The sequence below is a fragment of the Mustela nivalis genome, assembly GCF_964662115.1.
Source record: "Mustela nivalis genome assembly, chromosome: 8".
Lineage (NCBI taxonomy): Eukaryota > Metazoa > Chordata > Mammalia > Carnivora > Mustelidae > Mustela > Mustela nivalis.
In genome coordinates, this window is record NC_139027.1 from 128174651 (window position 1) to 128195178 (window position 20528).

The 20528-nt window shown below is 44.3% G+C and overlaps 1 protein-coding gene across 11 annotated transcripts in view; it reads right to left on the reverse strand.

The window, feature by feature from the left end:
* Positions 1-20528, reverse strand: part of PTPRT (protein tyrosine phosphatase receptor type T) — a 1049177-nt gene that overhangs the window by 1028026 nt on the left and 623 nt on the right. The gene's annotated exons all lie outside the window — the stretch shown is intronic.

A 20528-nucleotide genomic window follows, 5' to 3' on the forward strand; every position in this document is an offset into this window, starting at 1 on the left:
GACTTCCAACATTGCCTCTGGAGCCTTGTCTGACCTTCAAACAGGCTCACAGACTTGGTGTCTTGATATTCTGCGTAGCCCAGCAGCCCAGCCACAGCTAACCCTGCCCCTGCAGAGAAGAAGTGCCCCCATGTTGGTCAACCCCAATCAAGCCTTCCCTCTTGACACCCTCTGCCCTCTTAAAAAACCAAGAGCTCTCAACCCTATGAGGATGAACAAGATTCCAGTTTGCGTCTCATCCTGGTTCCTTGTCTGCCTGCTTCTCAGGGTCATTGAAGATGAAAGGAATTCACGTATTTGAAGCCCTCTGCAAGACAATGGATAAGTTAATCGAGGTAAATAAGTAACCAGAGCAAATCCAATCAGAATTTTCCATTCACGTCTTTCAGTCTCTTAGTTAAATTTGAATCCCTCCCAGACCCACAGAAGCAAAACCTTTTATGGCAGGGTTCTGAAGAATACACAAAAAAGAGGCTTTGCGATGTGAGGCTGTGGCAGGCAGACTCAAAGATGGCGGCCAGTGATCCTCACCTCCTGGCATTCATGCCCTTATGTAATCAATCCCTCCTCCTGAGCGTGAGTTGGACTAGTGCCTAGCTTCTAATGAGCTGAATATAGTAAAGATAACGGGACGTCATTTCAGTGATGAGGCTACATAAGCTTGTGGCTTCTGTCTTGCTAGCAAACTCTCTCCCTCGCTGGGGAGATGAAGCAAGACACTGTGCTGGAGAAGCCCATGTAGCAAGGAAGTGACTGTGGCCACCAGCCCACAAGGAACTAAGGCCCTCAGTCTGGCAGCCTCCAAGACACTGAATACTCCCAACAGCTATGTGAGCTTGGAAACAGATCCTTCCCCAGTCAAGCCTTCAGATGAGACCACAACCATGGCAGCCATGTGAACTGCAGTCTCGTAAGAGACCCCAAGCCAGAGGACACAGCTCAGCTGTGCCCAGACTCCTGACCCACAAAAGCCATGAGACAATAAACATTTTCAATGGTTTAAGTGTTTGAGTAAGGGTTCTCCTAAGCAGCTAACTTTGTGGTAATTTTTTATGTAGCCAAGGTTAACTAACAGGGTCCACTTCAGTTTAAACTTCATCCTAATCCAAAATTCACATGCTATCAGCCCTCCACATACCTCCAGCTGCATTATGCAAAGCTTTCACAAATTTAAAAGAGTAGATTAGACATTGATTTCTTTCAAAGAACCTCTATATTAAACCAATCTCGATCCCTTTCCTCCAACAAAGGGACATCATTTGCCAAATCTTCCTCTTTGATGTAAGTGACAAAGAGGAAAATCAAACCCTGGCATGGCCATCCCTGGGTCTAGGAGGAAGGCATTACGGCACTTGGCCTGGCCTGTCTCATACCACGAATGCAGTCAGATGATTGTGAGTCATGGGCCGCTCCCCCCTTCCCCAGACCATCTGGATACAGCTGGCATCACGAGGAAGCCAGAGGTGGGCTATCCTTCGGCGGCTATTGTCACATTATTTGTTATCAAAATCTCTATTCCACAGCATTTTTTCCCATGCTAGTATGAATTTCTCTTGGCAAATAAGTTATTTTTAACAAAGAGCCTTAGGCTGTAAACTTGCTGCCTGAGAAGAGTCGGGTCAAGCAAAATCAAAGGAGTCAGAGAAAGGAGAGAAGAAGCACGCTTCTCCAAGGAAACATCATTGCCCTGTCCCTCAACTGTCCTCTGAATGCTATTCCGGGCCCTCTCGCCTTTCCCTTCATTTTAGCTGTTCTCCTCTTTATACATTTCCTCCTTGCCACGCCTCCCCTTCCACTAAGCCTTCACTCAGTCTGGTCCTACGAAAACTTGTCGTTATAACGGAGCTTTCCAGTTACCTAAGGTTTGCTCTTTAATTCAATTTACTATTCCAAGTACGTAAATCCAAGGTTCATTTGATTGAAGACATCAGGCTAAATACCATAGCACACCTGAAGAGCTGTGTCTGCCAAGCCTTTAAAAACATCCCACAAATTCCCCTTCCCATTTACATGATACAATGGGGCCATGGTAGGCACCCCAGGTTCAAAATCTGAAAAGACAGTTTGGTACCTTGGCCCAGCCCTCCATACCTGGGTGGCCCTAAGATTCAGCCTCTTATGTGCAAAAAAGTGGTAACATTTATTAAGAGCATGGGTGGAAATGAAGTCACATACTTGGACACACTGTATGAAGCAATATAAAAATAGAATCACTGGTATTAAAGAAAACAAATTAGCCTTTTCTTATAACTCAAGGTTATCCCTAAAAAAGATCAGTTATTGTATTCGGAACCCACACCTGTTTTTCCTCCTGACATCATAATTGTCACAAATGCCACTACACCTTCCGCAAAGCAACAAGATGCGGCCGTGGAGGCCTTCCGGGGAGTGGGGAGTGCAGTATCCCCTGCCCACGTGCCCAGCAGCTCCGCCTCCTGAGTCTAATAAAACCTCAGTGCTGCTTCTGAGAGTTCTCCTCCCTCTCCTCCAGCAACCAGGCCATCACCCCTTTTATTTACCACCATTGCGAGCCTGTCTCCCTGGACTGGCCAGTCTCCTTCCTTCTAAATCCTCTTGGCTCAGAAATCAAATAAGAACCTGTTAGAACTGTGTGTAAAATAAGATCTACGGCCCCTAGAGGAGAGTCTGGGGGCTCCCCCTTGGAGTAAGGACAAGAGCTCTGTGTGGCTTTAACATCGATTTCGTGGCCCAGAGGCCCTTTGGCTTCTTTCTGGGATCTTCACAACACACTAGAAGGTGCACTTTCTAAACAGAAGGGTCCGGGAGAAGAAAGGAGTTTTTACACAATGTCTGGTCTATGGTTACCATTCACTGTTTCTACGTAAGACCTCACTTGGTGCCAATATACAAGCACAGACGGGTCCTTGTGTAATATTCAACAGTAATGAAACCATGGACATATTTGAGAGGGAGAAGAAATTCCCACTTAACAATGATAATAATGTTCACTCTATTGATTCACCAGTGTACATATGTCATCTCACATGATGCTCCCAACAGTCTGATGAGGTAGGCAAAACCATCCCCCATTTCTGATAAAGAAATCTCAGGTTCAGAGAGCCAACTAATCTGCCTGAGGACATATAGCTAATAACAAGAAAACAAGGAATCCCAGGCAGTCTGACCCTATAGCTAGTCCAGATGGGAATGAAATTATCTCCAGGGATCATTGGGAATTCAAGTCACATTATCAGTTTTCCCAAATGAGGAGCAGTAAACTCTAAAATCCACCCATCAAATTGAGACTTACCATGATTTGTATATAAATTGCCAACTCTCAAAAAAATTCTCAGAAACCACCATTGCTATTATCACTTGCCAGGCATTTTATATGCATCAGGTCAAATGATCACAACCCCCTTGTCAGGCTGATAGAATCATTTTCCATCGACATATGGGGAAGCTAGTCTCAGAAAGGTACAATAATTTGCCCAAGGACATAGAGCCAGTAAGCGACAAGAGCCAGGATTTTTATTCCGGTCTCTTGGACTTCCACGCCAATTCTCTTTCTGACGTGTTGAGTGACCCACGATAAAATTTCTTTCAACACACACTATTCTTTTTTGATGTAATCAATCTTTGCAATTCAATAGCTTCTTCTGAATCTTGCAGCTTCAGCTGTGAAATTGAAGCAATATTGGCCCAGAAGTCAACACAACTTGGTGAAAACCCAGGCGTGGGCAGTCAATCAACAGCTGTGCAACTTTTGCCCAGTCGGTTGAGCATCTGACTCTTGATTTCAGCTCGGGTTGAGATTGCGGGGTTGTGAGATTGAGCCCCAAGTCAGGCTCCACACTCAGCGTGGAGATTACCTCTCTCCCTCTCCCTCTGCCCCCACCCCCTGCTCACACTCTGTAAATGAATAAAATCTTTTTTTAAACAAGTAAAAGGAATAATGGGTTGTACTACATGTGCCATGGTCCCTGCCACAGGGAGTGTTTTTACTCTTTCCTTAATACATCAATTATTATTTTCCTTTACAAAAAAAAAAAAAAAAAAAAAGGAGGTAACTGGTTCAATTTCAGAGTGACCGATTTAGGATAAACCAGCCATGACTGTATAATAAAAAATACAGAATCTTCAAATCAATAGTTAAAATGTTGGAAGAGTGGGGCACCTGGGTGGCTCAGTGGGTTAGGCCTCTGCCTTCAGCTCAGGTCATGATCTCAAGAACCTGGGATCAAGCCCCGCATCGGGCTCTCTGCTCAGCGGGGAGCCTGCTTCCCTCCTTCTCTGCCTGCCTCTCTGCCTACTTGTGATCTCTCTCTGTCAAATAAATAAATAAAATCTTAAAAAAAAAAAATGTTGGAAGTGGTCTTAGGAATCATTGAATATCCATTCATTCACCAGCATTAAGTGAGCACCAACTATGTAAGGTGTTGTGCTGAGCACAGGAGATGAGCAGTGAACAAAGCAAACTCCCTGCCTTCACAGGGCTTAAATTCTAGTAGAAAAAAATGTCAGAAAATAAACACCTAAGTAAACAAGAAAAACCTTTAAGAAAATCATGTACTATGAATGGAGAGAGCCAGGCCCCCTCCCATTTGGCTTGTAAGGAAAGTTACCTCCAACCAGAGGGTACTTAATAGGCCAAAGGCCCCACAAGAGATTCGTGGTGCATCTTTGCTCTCTAGACCAGTAGCTCTCAAATTTTCTCATGCATCAGAATCACCTAACAGGCCTGTTTAGACCACAGATGGCTAAGTCCCACCCACAGAGTTTATGATTCAGTAGGTCTGTGGTGGGGCTCAAGATTTTGTGTTTACAAAAAGCTCCCAGGGGATGCTGTTGGTTCAGGGACCACACTTGGAGAACTATTATTGTTGAGGAATAAAGCCATATGAGAAAGAGGCAAGGTAGAAAGGGAGAACCCCAACCCTTCTCTCTCTGCCCTACAACCTCCTCTCAGTGCTCCCCATCTGCTAAACTCAATAAAAAACCAGAGGGCAAAGGAGTCAAGGTCATGTGTCCTCCTAGAACTCAGATCAGTAAAAAGAAGGACTCCATTAATGCAATTCCCTCCCCTTACCCCTTTCCAAATTAAAGGGCACTAATGGCCTTCTGCTGTTCTGAATCTCTAGATGTCTTAGCATCCCTTCTGTGGTCCCTTAACCCCTACCTACCCCATAAATAGTTCCTTCACTAAAGCTGCCTGACACATTGCAGTTGAATTCTGTTTTCTGTCAGGATCCAGAGGGATATACCACAGACCCCAAACAGCTCCTCTAGTGATGACAGTTTCAGAAACTGGCAAAAACTATTCTATTTCTTCCTACACCAACATCTATAAAATGCAGGTCAAATACCAGATCACCTTCTTTGCTACAAAAATGTGAGTTGTATATGCAACTGGTAGGAATCTGCCCAGCTGAGGCAATGAGCTCACTCTGAACAGAGCCTTGGATAGACATCGGAGTAAGCAGCCCATCCTGGTTTACCCAGTACACTCCTTCCTCTAGCGCTGTAGGTCCCATATCCTGGCTGATACCTCCACCCTGAACAAACCAGGACAACTGGTCACCCAAACTATGTACCCTGTACGCCAAAGAGCCCCAGCAAGATTGTTTCAGCAACAGCACCACCATCAAAAATGGCTAACATTTACTGAGCACTTTCCATGAGCCTGGCCCCATGCTGAGCTTCTTACACACATCACTTCATTGATTTCTCAAAACCACGCTACAGGCAAGTTACGGTTATTAGCCTCATTCCACAGATGATAAAATTGAGGCTCAGAGGTTTCAAAGAACTTGTTCGAGGTCATGCGGCTTATAAGTGGCACAGCACTGACTTGAACCCACACAGTCTGAGATCAAAGCCTGCCCTTTTCATTGCTATGGTTTCTGTCATGACGAAGCAGATGGGTCCACCTACACCAGATCTGATTCCATGAGAAAGATAACCAAGAACTACCAAAGGGCCATTTTCAGGACCAAGCTTGAAAACTACAGTCACAAGAGCAGAAAAAACCAAGAGGGGATTTACACATTCTTCAGTGTAGGGCACACAATGAAAAAGTCACTGGGGAGGTACTTGGTGCTTTTGGAAAATTACACAGGCCCTTCTATTTCAGAATCAGAGATTTCTGCAGCAAACTCTGTGACATTTAAGACTGGATACATCCTACAGATCCAAAGGCAGTTCCACCTGATGACTTAAGCCTCAGTCTCTCATATGTAAGACTAGAATAATAATCAACTCCCTTAAATCTACAGGGGGCTATCCTGTGAGCTAAATGATCTCAATTAACTGTGTCCAGCCAAAAAGTGTTTTCCTAAAATGCTTTGTTTGCTGAAGACCCAGAGGTCCAAAGTCCAGAGTCTGGGATGAACCCCTCGTCCCATCTGAGATTCTGGGGGCTTTGGCACCCTCCACTGCTCAAGTTCCCAAGGTCGAATCAGCATCCGCCACCTCCAGCGGCTCAACCTTTGTTCCAGGACAAGTGAGGGTCCTCCCCTATGAATCACCACCTTTCAAGACTGGGGTGATTAAGACAGACTGATTTGGGGGAAGACGATGGAGCTTCCTTCTCTCACAGAAAGATAGCCCCTCTCTTCTATACCTCTTCCTGCCATTAAAATCTTCTAACATCCAACATCACGTGGTGGTTAAGACCCTGGACTCTGAAATGAGAGGACCACGAGCGTGACTGTGGCCAAGCCCTTACACCTCCACAAAAACAATCCCTTCTCTGATACGTGGGATTGCCACACGTGCTTCATAGGATCACCATGAGAATCTAACAAAGCCTTGGAAACCCCTGAAAGGAATTCTCATTGCACATTTTGAAGAAAGGCTTTCTGCCCAGGAATTTCAAAGAAGACCTAAGTTTTCCCCCTACAGGTGAATTTAGCACAGCACCTGGCACAAAGTAAACCAGAAAGAGCGCAGAACGTTGTGGCTAAAAACACAGATTCCAACGTCGTCTAACTTGGGTTCGGGTCCTGACTCTACCCCTGGCTAGCTGGATGACTTTGGCCTTGCTACTTAACCACTTTGTTCCTCACTTTTGATGATAACTGAACCCACATCATAGGGCTATTAGGACGTTTCTGTAAGAGACAAGGAGTAAAGCCTTTGAAAAATGTCCGGCTGGTTGTAAGTATTTAAAGCATACAGTAACATTCATGTTTGCTATTTGGTAGACATTTCCTCTCCTGCATTGATTCCCCTGGTGTTCAGTTTGAATCCTTCCTGCTCTGCAGACATACCCCACTGCACCTCTGATTTTCATAACTTTAGAATCTGTTTCCCTATTATTATTCTGCTATCATCCATCATCTCACCAAATTACTTGTCATCTCCTTGTATATTCTGCTTCCCATTCCAACATACGCCAAGTGCTCCTCTCCTCTGTATACTCTTCAGGGATTAGAAATCTTCATCCCAGGGGAGTGAAAATCCCTTCTGTCTTATTCTAATCCAGACTGTTCTAATGGAGCTGCTGTTTGAAATGAACAATCCTGGAAAAGATTCTGTTTGTATCATCTCCTAGATGTGGGGATTCCAAACACATATTCCTTTTGAAAACAAACTATGGATAGCATTAAATAATAAAACCGATTGATCAGGAAGGGGTAGATTTTTATATTATGTAACCTCTATAAAGATTTCAAATGATTTGATCAGGGGAAAAAATAAAAATACTAAAGTCAGGCACCAGAACTTGAGCCCTTAAAAAACACAGACATCAAAGCACCTAGGTGGCTCAGACAGTTGAGCGGCTACCTTCGACTCGGGCCATGATCCCAGGGTCCTGGGATAGAGTCTCTCAAGGGGCTCCCTGCTCAGTGGGGAGTCTGCTTCTCCATCTACCTGCCGCTCCCCCTGTCTGTGCTCTCCCTCTCTCTCTGACAAATAAATAAATAAATAGAATCTTTAGGAAGAAAGGAAGGAAGGAATGAACGAACGTACGCAGACATCATCAGGTCATTTCACATATAGTAAACTGTGCCCAGGTTCACAGCACCTCCTAGCACTGAAAAGATTGTGCAACATGACCCCTCTATCTCAAATGTGCCTTTCTGGGGTCCCAAACAAACCCAGGGGCAGAGGCTGTCCCATGGCAGAATCTCTGTGATTTCTCCATGGAGGTAACAGGAGGGGAAAGGGGGTGTTGCAAGGGGAAAGGCACTGATACCTAATAAGGTCCCCTCCCTCAGGTCTGCAATCATTCATGCTCCAGTTTTTCCCTATATCTGTGACACAATTCTCTATTTCTTTCTTTCTAACCAGATGCAGGGGTCTTAGAATTCCCCACAGGAATCCTAATTACAGACTTTAAAAGAAAGTAGTCCATATAGAAAACAATACATAAATTTGTTTTGAAAGATTGATTGAAGGAAGCAACACATATGTTCAAAATCCTTATCATCTGCACTTTACTGGCAAACTTTAAATTCCAAGGGGATCACTTTTGATAGAAGTAATTTAAATGCAGAAATATTACACAGAGAAGTGTAATTAACACCTATGTTCTTCTCTATCAAGAAGTATCAACTAACTTTAACAAATTTTCTTTAAGTATATTCCTCTTTCCAAAGGGACTGGAATGTTCCAGATAAAGTCAAAATGCCCTTCATCTACCACTTCAGCTGCATTTCTCCCCAGACCTCTTCTACAAAGCATAGCCTTCCATTCTGCATTTTATACTAAAATAAACATGCATAGTTCAGTTATTAATATAATAGTTGACTGTTATGCTTAGAAAATCGGTTCTTTTTCCTTCCAACAGAAGAGGATGTGGCTTTCCAGATGCTGAATTTGCTTCATGAACCAGAAGGGCCCAATAATACTTGCAAATATGCCTTAATAGATATGCAGATTTTTAGTATAAGATCTTCCAAGATGCTGACATAAAAGGGCAGTGGCACATCAAAAATGGGGCTGTTTCTGTGCATAAGCAAGATTCTACCTGATTCACTAGCAACTATGCACCCTGCTAGGAACTGGAGAAGCCAGAAAAGGTCAGGCCAAGATATACTACACCTGCCTCCCCTCTGTGTAGTCAACTCACTTCCACGATATCCTGTGTCTCTGACTAAATAAACAGGGAATATAATTATGGAAGTTCTGGAGCACATACCAGGTCTCTGCCAGATAATCCATAATCCAACTCAAACTATGCCACTGGTGTCAGAAGTGGGATAGGCATGACTAGCTCACTGTGATGGCCAGATTTAGTCAGAGATCAGAAATGCCAAAGCAGGAAACATTAAGTAAAAACATGCCTGAAACATAAGAATTTTCATGAGAGAGTTCAGTCAAGTGGTATTCATTCACCGTTCTTCTGCCTCCAACCATTTGGACCAGACATATAATAAAAGATGGCTCAAGACGTAACTCCTGGAATCTTCTATATGACCCAAAACAATGGCTAGGACTAATGATCTCCAAAGGGAGTTAAAACCATAAAAAGCAGAAACATCTGAAGTTTGAGCCAAAACCAACGGATCACAAAGATTAGTCCCCTAGTTAGACATCTGAAAAGGTAATGTGGCATAGGGTGGGTACCAAGGACCCCTAGAGCTCCAGGTGGAACAGGTGGGCAGCAACTTTCCAGGGACAAATGATAGCTGCTGAGGTTTGGCAGGTGAGAAGAAATGAGAATGGAACCGAGAGACGCTTCAGTACTTGCTAAGCCAGTTCTCAGGTAAAAGCAGTAATAGTATGCTTTCACACACAAGTGAATTTAAATGTACGCTAAATGTTTATATGTGGGAAGAGATAAAGATAAGAAAGGTAAGAGAGCTGACTTCATCAGCCTTCACTAAAAAAGTGACCAAGGAGGGGAGTAGTCCTAAGTTCCACTAAAACTCTGTTTTAACATATGTGGACAAGAGTCACATCTTGGAACTCTGGGATTTGTTCAGGTTAATCGTACTCCTCCACCAAAAATAATGTTCAGAGGGTCAAGTCCCAGAAATAATGTTCTACTTGGAACACCCATCTTCTGTGCAGAAAATTTAAGATTAAATTGAAATGGGAAATTTGCATCGATAGGTATTACGCCCCCCCCCCAAAAAAAGTGTTTTGAACCTGTGTTTGAAGCAACGGCAAGATGGTGCCTGGGTGTGGCTAAAGGGCATACATGTTTGAGCTGAGCATCACAGAATTTGGAAACTGTGAAGTTTCCTCTTTTTCAGGAGGCTGCACGGTTCCTCTGTAAAGCTAATTTAAATGGCCTCAAGGCAATACAACCCCAGTATTAGAGAGCTGGCCTCTGCTTTGTTCCAGACAATGCTGTTTAGAGGACGATAACCATTCTAAGCCAGACGGATAAAGGGAAGAGGCTGGCAGCGCTCCCAGCTTCTGAACAGAACTGATCAGAACCCCCCTCCCCCCCCCCATCCCTAGTTTGAGACAAGTTAGAATCTTGGCTTAAATCTTGGGTTCTGAAGTTTCTGAACTGAAAAATCACTCCCTCCACCTCAACATACACATGTTTCTGAGAAGAAAAAGTAAAAAATAGGAATGCCTTATGGCTCAGGGTATGGTCTCAGGGTCCTGGGATCAAGTCCCACATCAGTCCCACATCAGGCTCCCTGCTCAGCAGAGAGCCTACTTCTCTGTCTCCCTCTGCTACTCCCCCTCAACTCATGCACACTGTCTCTCTCAAATAAATAAACTTAAATATATATATATATATATTTATTTAAAGATTTTATTTATTTATTAGATCTTATTCATTTATTTATATATATATATTTAAAGATTTTATTTATATATTTATATTTTTATTTTTATATTGTTTATATTTATATATATTTAAATTTATTTATATATATATATATGTATACACACACATACATACACACACACACACAATGCAACAGGTGAAGAGATGGCATATGAACAACAGTCAGCACAGGGAAGAATCAATGAATAAAAAAGAAAAAAAAACTAGCAGTGAAAACAGCAGGTGGTCCGGATCTGGAACTAGGAGAGGGGTGGACATGGAAATGACTGTGCAATCAACGCTGGCAAAGTGGACCGGCACAAAGGCCGTGACCCTGCTCTATAAGTGCGGCTGTGCAGGAGCTGTGACCTAGACCCCCTGGGGAAATTAGGCCCCCACCTCCCTCACACTGGGCTACCTGGCCACCCAACTCTGCACAGCCTGACCCAGCAGGACTGAAGAGGACAGTTAATAAATGAGAATGTACTCAAAAATCCAAGTCCCTGAAAGTGTTAGACAAACATTTTCCCCACGGGGATGAAGGGTGAACTCAAGGTGTCTTAGCTTCCTCCTTCCCCAGGGCCACTTCGTGGAAATGAGTCCACGAGGGCTGGGAATCAGGGCCACAGTAAACCAGTGACCCTCCTGCCTAACAGCAGATGCCACCTTGGCCAACACAATGGGGGCCTTGGCACCATCCCTCCCACCTGCCAAGGCAACAGGTCATCTACAAAATCAGGGAAATTCCCGGAGCAGGTCCCCACCAGGAAGTCCAACGTCTGATCAGCCCATTTTGATTTTCGACAAAACCATCCTTCACTGGAAGATCTTATGGTTCCAAACCACCACTGCCCTGAAAAACATACTATGACTGAATTCGTTCTGAAATGACCGTACTATTACCACAGCAGTCAAAACTTAGAGTACAGGAGGATGTGTTTTGAGCCATAAAATTATCAGTATATTTACATTAAATCTTTAAATCACTGTAACTTAGTAAATTCTCCATGCTTATTTTATGTGACAATAAAAAAAACTCTCTGGAAGTGGGTCAAAAAGTTCTAAAATAAGTACCAATTTTTAAAATTGGGATATCTAAATGTAATAAAAATATAAACTTCCACTTAATTGTAGCTCTAATCTATTGGTGTTTGCTACAAATTGGTTCTTGTGCAACCTAGATCCTAGTGTGACAGTTTTATAGTCTTACAAAAACTTGATAGTACTTCAACTCTTTAAAGTTTGAGAAGTTTCTGACGGGTCTTCATGTTAACTCATTTTTACTTTCTTTTTTTTTTTTTTATAATTTATTTATTTGACAGACAGAGATCACAAGTAGGCATAGAATCAGGCAGAGAGAGGAAGGGAAGCAGGCCCCCTGCTGAGCAGAGAGCCCGATGCGGGGCTCCATTGCAGGACCCTGAGATCATGACCTGAGCCGAAGGCAGCGGCTTAATCCACTGAGCCACCCAGGCGCCCCTCATTTTTACTTTCTGATGCTCCTAATTGACTTTTTTTTTTTTTTTAATATTTGCACACACTTTAAAAGTTATATTTGTATTTTCCTCCAAGATACAAGGTTTCCTGCACGGATCTATTTTTTGAGGTTCCTGGAGTAGGCAGCTCCTGAAACCATTCCTGACGATCCCCACTTCCTTCAAGCCCGTATTTGACTCCCTCCCCTTGCGAGGAGGCCAGACCCAGGGACTCACCTTGGACACACAGTCGCTGGCAAAAGTGAGGGATGTCACTTCCAAAATTAGGTTACAAAAGGCTGACTTCTGTGTTGCTCACGCTGCCACCTGCCCTGTCAACTGCTTGCGCTGGTGGAGCCGGCAACCACGACAGGATAGGGGCTCCTAGAGCAAGGAAGTCAGAGCAGCCTCTAGCTGGCAGTGCACGAGGAACTGAGCCCGTCACTCCAACCACAACCATGCCAGTGAGGCTGGAAGCAGAGCCTTCTCCATTCAGCTGAGTGGACTGGAGCCCCAGCCAACAGCCTGTCCGCAGCCTGCGGAGAGCTCCAAAGCCAGAGAAGCCAGCTGGGCCACACCCAGATTCCCGCCTCCAAGAAAGGGTGAGAGATGGAACTTGTTACGTAGCAGAGGTAACTAACTAACACAGTTCCCTTAGAGGGACATGGGACTGGGGTGTTTTTGTTTTGTTTTTTGTTTTTGTTTTTTGGGGTTTTTTTTTTTTCTTTTCACAAAGTTGGTACCTAAGAAACACTGACAGGTGAATTCATCTGGATCCAGGCACTCAGGGGCCGACTGAGAGATCCTTAAGAAAAAAAGAAGCATTAGCATCAACTTTAAGGCTACACTCTAAGCAGTGACAGTGACAAAATTATTTTTAATTAGATCAATAGGTCTCATGCCCAAAGCAACCCTAAAAAAATCTAAGAGACAAGCAGTAATAAACGCATGCTATTTAAAATATCTTTCTATCCCTAACATTACTGCCCGCCCCTGTTTTATTCCATTCTCTTCCAGAGTTCCCCTAAAACTCAGACTCTGATGTCTCCACAAAAAGGAGCCACAGCTCATTAAAATAAAAAATAAGTGACCACATGATTGGGACAGAAAACCTAACCTAGAGGTGAGCCTGGGCCTGCTTGTTGTCACAGAAAAATAAGGACGCTCTCAAAGACCTCCGGAAGCACTGAAGAAGGATCTGGTTCAACGGGGGTTCCTCTGACCAACCTGTGACAGCAAAAACAAGTCGTCATTACAGTCAACGAGAGCAAGTCCGGAGCATCCAAGACCGCTCGTGCCTGATGATCTAACATCAAACTCTCTTTAAAAAGTTCTCCTCGCGGGACGCCTGGGTGGCTCAGTTGGTTAAGCAGCTGCCTTCAGCTCAGGTCATGATCCCAGTGTCCTGGGATTGAGTCCCACATAGGGCTCCTTGCTCGGCGGGGAGCCTGCTTCTCCCTCTGCCTCTGCCTGCCATTCTGTCTTCCTGTGCTCGCTCTCTCTCCCTCTCTCTCTCTCTCTGATAAATAAATAAAATCTTTAAAAAATAAAAAAATTAAAAATTAAAAATAAATAAATAAAAGTTCTCCTCACCAGTGGAGATGCAACATGAAGGGTTAAGGGGGTAGGAGAAGAATGAATGAAACAAGATGGGATTGGGAGGGAGACAAACCATAAGTGACTCTTAATCTCACAAAACAAACAGAGGGTTGCAGGGGGGAGGGGGGAAGGGGGAGGAGGGTGGGGTTATGGACATTGGGGAGGGTATGTGCTATAGTGAGTGCTGTGAAGTGTGTAAACCTAGCGATTCACAGACCTGTACCCCTGGGGATAAAAATACATTATATGTTTATAAAAAATAAAATTCATTTAAAAAAAAAAATTCTCCTCGCTGACATGAATCCAGGAATCCATGCTTGGTTCCGAAGAGACAAATGGACTCAGAAAGAACGACTATGTAAACCCCCAGTATGAGTTTCGGGAGGACCAAGAGAACTGGCTTTGTGAGCCCGTGATCAGTTTCAGAACCACTGGGATTTAAAAAAAAAAAAAAAAAAAAAAAAAAAAAAATTTAGAAAAGAGGGGTAAAGCAAAATCAAGGTGATCTGAGAGGAAACAAGCTGCCCAGGGTTCTGGGAAGCTGGAGCTGGGGATGGGGGTGGGGGTGTCAGCCCGGCTTCCTCCCTGGGAAAAGGATGAGCTTCATGAGGCTAAGAAAAGTCTGAAGTTAGTAAACATCTTTTTAAGGGCAGCTTATGGACTGCCAGTGCGAAGTTCTCCTGGGATGTGGATGGAAGCCCCCTAGAAAAGCAGGGAAGAAAAAAAAAAACCCGCAGGTAGGGAGCTGTTGCCTTGCTTCTCCCAGCTGTTCACCCTGCTAGGAGACTAAAGGGCCAAAAACGTGTTGCATCTGCCCTGAGACAGGGGAGCCTCTCCTCTTCTGTTACATTTCTACATCCTGGCTTAAAGAGAAAGAAAAATGAATGAATGATCTATTCTCTCCCTCCCCCACCAATCCATACCCTACAAAAATACTCTACATACAAGCTATTCACATCTGCAATTTTAATAAAATGAGCACTCCAAAAAAGCTGTTTCCTTATTCATTACTCAACAATGAACAAAGCCACCTAATTGTTCAGATCCTTGTCACAACCTTGAGAGTCGAAAACTTTTTCGTTTTTTGCCAAGCTGATGAAAAGGAAGACATGTTAGCTCATTGGTTTAACTCAGTCTAAAAAGTCCCAAGGAAAAAAAGAAAAACAAAAAATGCCTTGCAAATAACTCGTGCAAAAGCCTATTTTGGATACTGACAAGGGATAAGTAATGACAATGCCTGTTTTGTCCCGGGCACCCAGCTTAACAACGTACAGGCATTATCTCTGGATCCTGCGGCAGTGAGGGAGGCACTGGGGTGCCCATTTTACAGATGCAGAAGTAAAGGCTCAGAATAGGGATGTAACAGCTTATCAAGTTCATATCCAGGGCGCCAGGATTTGGAGAGTTATACAACTACCACGTTCTTCCAATTTTCCCATCTCTTCATCACTCCAAAATATGCTCTTGTGCCCGTGTGCTATAAATCCCCGGTCCTACCCCCAGCCCCAGGCAGCCGCTGATCTGCTTTCTATCTCTAGAGATTTGCCTTTTCTGAATAGTTTATGGAGTAGATAGTCTTTTGCATCTGGCTTCTTTTGCCTGATGTGTTTTTTGAGGTTCAGCAACGTTAACACATATCAATAGCTCATTCCTTTTCATTGCTCATGGCATCCCATTAGGTGGATTCCTAGTCGATGGACACCTGGCTTGTTCCCAGTTTGGGGACTTCTGTGAATTACGCTGCTATGAACATTCATGTATGTATCTTTGTGTGGATGTCTGTTTTCATTTCTGTTGGCAATACTCCTACAAGTGGACTTGCTGGATCCTACAGTACATGTAGGTTTAACTTTCTAAGGAAACTGCCAAACTGACATCACGATTTTTAATTCCCTCCAGCATCAAATAAAAAATTTAAGCTGAATATTCAAGAAATTGAAAAGATTTCAGATCTGTTCCACTTAGGCACCAGGGGCTGTGTGTGTGTGTGTGTGTGTGTGACATTCTTCAGCAGCCTAACTCCAGTGTGGAAAAAAAAATCAAGACTGTCACAGTGGGGACTTTAATTTATTAGTTACCTTCAGTTTATTAGTTACCTGCCAGTCTGGTAAAGGTTCTGAGGAGCTCTTGCCTGTGTAGATAACTGGCATAGGTCAAGGGAAATAACGCTGACATTTTGGGATAAAACTGGCCAAATGATCATCATTCCTGAATGGTTTCTATCATCTTCTCACCATTCTGCCTTTCTGACACATTTTCCCATTTTCCCCAAAATTCCCATTTTTCACTGTTGACTTGCAGAAGGTCTCTTAGGATCGATGCCTAGAATACACCTGGGTCTATCATCTTTAGAACTACAGTTCTTCCTAATAATAAATAAATGGCATTGCCATCTCCATGTCCGCATTGCTCAGGCAAATAAGAGTGTCCAGCAAGACCACATCAAATGCTAAATCCCAAGACCCCAACTTGCCACCCCGACCCGACTGGACACAACACCACCGATCACTACGGCATCTGACTGTTATCATTTTTTTTTTTAAAGCCACAGTTTTCCTCCTCTGCCAACCAATCTGAACCCATTTTATAAGATTTCATGAGACACTCTATTTGCTGTTATCTACATGGTGTTTCCTCCTAGCCCCAATTCTGCAATTCTGTAATGTGCTTGCAAATGCTATTATACTTGTCGGACATGGTTTGTTTTCAATAATCTCATAGCTTTTGTTTTGCTTTTTTTTTTTTTTTTAAACTGGAATGCCATAGCTCTCTATATGTTTACTTATTCTTTGCTTGTTTATCAAGTGCACAAAGCATCTCCCACCTTCCCATTGCCTCCAGAGCACCAGGCACTGCCTTTCTACGTCAGGTAAGAGAGGGACATGGAGCAGGGGAGGCAAGGAAGAGTGGGTGAGGGACAGGGTAGGAAGAGAAGGAAGATATTCCCAAATACTCTCCTGTTACAACGTGTAACCATCTGGGTTTTTATCGGTTTTCATTTAGAAGGTAAACTGTGCTTAAAACGAAACATTCCCTATCTGAACTCTTGAATGGCCAAATGTATCAGTGTCAGCTGTTTGGTACTAAATCTCTTTCTAAAAGCAGTTGCAGGGGCACCTGGGTGTCTCAGTCTGTTAAGCGCCTGACTCTTGATTTCAGCTCAGGTCACGATCTCAGGGCTGTGAGATCGAGACCCAAGTCGCCCTGCATTGTGTATGGAGTCTCCTTAAGATTCTCTCTCCCTCTCCCCCCCCCTCTCTGCAAACCCCCCCCAATAAAAATAAACAAAATAGGGCGCCTGGGTGGCTCAGTGGGTTAAGCCGCTGCCTTCGGCTCAGGTCATGATCTCAGGGTCCTGGGATCCAGTCCCGCATCGGGCTCTCTGCTCAGCAGAGCAGAGAGGGAGTCTGCTTCCTCCTCTCTCTCTCTCCACCTGCCTCTCTGCCTACTTGTGATCTATCTCTGTCAAATAAATAAATAAAATCTTTTAAAAAAATAAAATAAAAAATAAACAAAATAAAAGCAGTTGCAGGAACTCAAGTGCCCCCCAACAGGAAAAACGAAACATCATCACCAAAACCCAGCCATGTAATTTTCCACTCATAACTGAGCTTACCATCAATGCCCCCTTGACCTGTGTCCACACACCAATGCCAAGGCCAAGTACCAAACCAGGCTCCCCTTTAGGATAAGGCACTGCGGTGCGCTGGCCAACTAACTCACTCTGCATACATCATCTCTAGTCTCTACAAACTCCAATGAGGTGGCTACAGTTATCCTCCCTTTACAGATGAGAACCTGGGGATGGGAGAAGGTAAATGACTTTCCCAAGCTGACATGGCTGGAGAGAGGCAGAGTGGGATTCACATGGAGGACTTTAGACTCCGCAGCTCTTACTCGGTTCCCTAAGTCAGGCTGCCTCCCAAGTCGAACTCCCCAGGCCCCCACGAAGGTTGCCACAGGCTCTACCATCTCTTCATCATCACCAATAAATATTTATGAAGGACCCTCCGCCTCCATGCCCTTGCCCTTGTTTCCACAGCAACGTGCTGTCAGAGAGTCACAGGAGTATCCCGTGCTTAAAGGAAGGATGCTGGACCGTCCTGTGATAGTGGCTCTGAAAGGTGACAGTTTCACTACTCCCGCGGATGCCGTCACAGCCGGCAGCCACAAGCCTGCAAGCGCTATGCTAGGGACCAGCAAGAAGGAATGGAATAGAGTGGAAAGGTAGTAGGCTTTTACCCAAGAAAATGGTCTGCTCTCATTGTGGATGCGTTTGTGATTGCTGCTGCAACAGAATCCAAGCCAGGTTTGCACATTAATTATTCTTTTATTAGGAAAGAAATCAAGCAATCCAGGAAAGAAAATAAAATTTGACTGTACTGCTAACAGCTCCCCAGAGATAAGTGGCGATGAGAATCGAGTTAAATGACTACATCGCTAACAACTGCAATCTCAAGCCGGTCCCCTCTACGATCCATTTTTGCCCTCAATGTACAGAGGCTGAAATCCACTAGTAAATGGACTAATTATCCCTTTATCTGTTTGTTTGTTTCTCTCTTGCCCTATCCCAAATGATGTTTTGCCACACTCTCAGCAAGCTGATTTCCAATGCTTTTTTACTGTCATTCTTTACAAACATCACCCTAGCTCATGAAACACATCTTAGAGTAGGAAGAAGGAAACTGCCTTTTGATGACAAGCTCTCACCACGGACCTTTGGATATGGTGACCAACATGTTAAAGCAAAGTATATCACCCTGTGTATTAGATGCAAGCTTATAAATTTGAAGTGCTTTTAAGACTGGGAATTTTCAGATTAAAACAATATGGAAAGCACGCCACTGAGTTTTAAAATGTACTATTTACCCAAACTTGCCAAAAGTTTTAAATAAGATACTTTAAAGGAAATCAAGACATTGTCATATTTGCCCTAGATTTGAATTCCATCTATTTCAGCATTTAGAAATAAAGGAAGATGGTAAATCCACTTTAAAAAGTCAACACTTGCAGAATTCCTGCATCTACAAATAGAGATCTTTATGAAGAAGTCTGAAAAAAAAAAAATCTAATTTAAATGGCCCAAGACGTCAGCATTAAACCAAAAAGGAGACAGATATGCACAGAAAATCCCCATTTTTACAAATTAATGAGGCTCTCTCGCACACAAGCTACTCCCGCATGTTTACGGAGCCCCCGGAACAAACGCAGTCATTAGCAAAGTATATGCTCTAGTCGGTTTGCAGAAGCTAACCGGCTCGGGTAGAACCAAAAGAAACCAGAGGAGCCTTCCGAGTAGGTATCTTCCCAAACTGTAGTCCTGGATTGCTTTCCTTCCCCTTGTGTTCCAAAGAGCAAACAAAGAAAAGGTGCCTGCTCCTCACAACTCTCTAAATGTTTTAACAAAAGGCTGCTGAATAAACACATTACTCATTTAAAATTTGAAAAGAAGTTCTATTCCTGCGATGAAAGCAACTCGATTTGCATTTTAACAGTTGTGGGCGAGCGCCACCTGGTGGGGGCAGCGCGAGCAGCGCGCTTTCTGCCTTGGACAGCATCCCCAACCCCGCAGGATTTTTCCCGAGAACCGCGGCGGAATATTTTTTAATATTTGGAGGGGTGGGCGAGGGGGTTGGCTGGGGGGAAGGAGGCTTCGCCGTGGGAACGTGAGTACTGTTAATGCGGGGCAGGCCGGCCAGGCCCTGGAGGAAAGTAAGAATTTAAGTCACAAATCACGCCCGGGCCCCCAGGGCTGCCCCCAACCATGCCCTCTTCCTCTCCCCTCGGTAGACACCTCATACAGACCCAAAATGGAAACAGGAATTGTACACCATCTTTAGAACGGCGTGGTGCCTGCTAATCCGACCTTCCAGCCTCACACACCACAGAAGCGTCCTGGTCACCTAACTTCCCAGCCACGGAAACAGGCTGTCCCTTCACAAACTCCCATCCCCGGTTCCCATTTTGGTATGGCGCAAGAGACACGCCGGTGCATTTCCACTGGAAGGTCACTCCAGCGGTTCCTAACCTCAAAGGCAGCCTGTTTAAAGAGGTTTCACTCCACCGTGAAACCTCTTTTTTCTTCTTCTTCTTCTTCTTTCTTTGATTTTTCATGATAATATACGGGCACCGCCGTTACTTAGCAATCCGAAACTAATCTTTTCCTAAATCTCACTTGTTTATCTCGGCCTGTCCCTGGGATCCCAGCAATCTCCGCTCCGTGTGGTCCCACCAAAGCCAATCGGTGGTCGGAAACTTCAAGGTGATTTTGAACTTGGAAGCATATCTACGCCACTCCTTCTTTCTCTCCCTCCACCTGCCGCCCACTCTTTGGGGGCTCGGAGCTGGAAGGGACCTGCGGCGGGCGGGGTTTGGTGAAGTGTAAGACCCGGGATGGTGGGGTGGTCTCCTGAGCATGCCAACTAACCATTAGGAGCACACCAGCCCCCCACGCACACACACACTGAGAACTACCTCTGCTCACCTCCTTCCTATGGCCAAACCCAAATATGAGTGTCCCCACAAAAAAAAAAAAACACCCCACAACTTTTCGGGAACAGTCAGCCTCACAGGTCGAAGCCACTCTTGCTCGAAGGGCCTTAACTGGGGCGCCCATACACTCCGCTAAAAACCATCGGGCTTGGAAGGAGGCAGTGCTGTCTCAGTCGTTAACATCAACACCCCCACGGTGCCTTCAGCAGATTGCTTCAGGACTAGCTGAGGGGCGCGGCGTATTTAGAGCAAAGTCTGGAGCT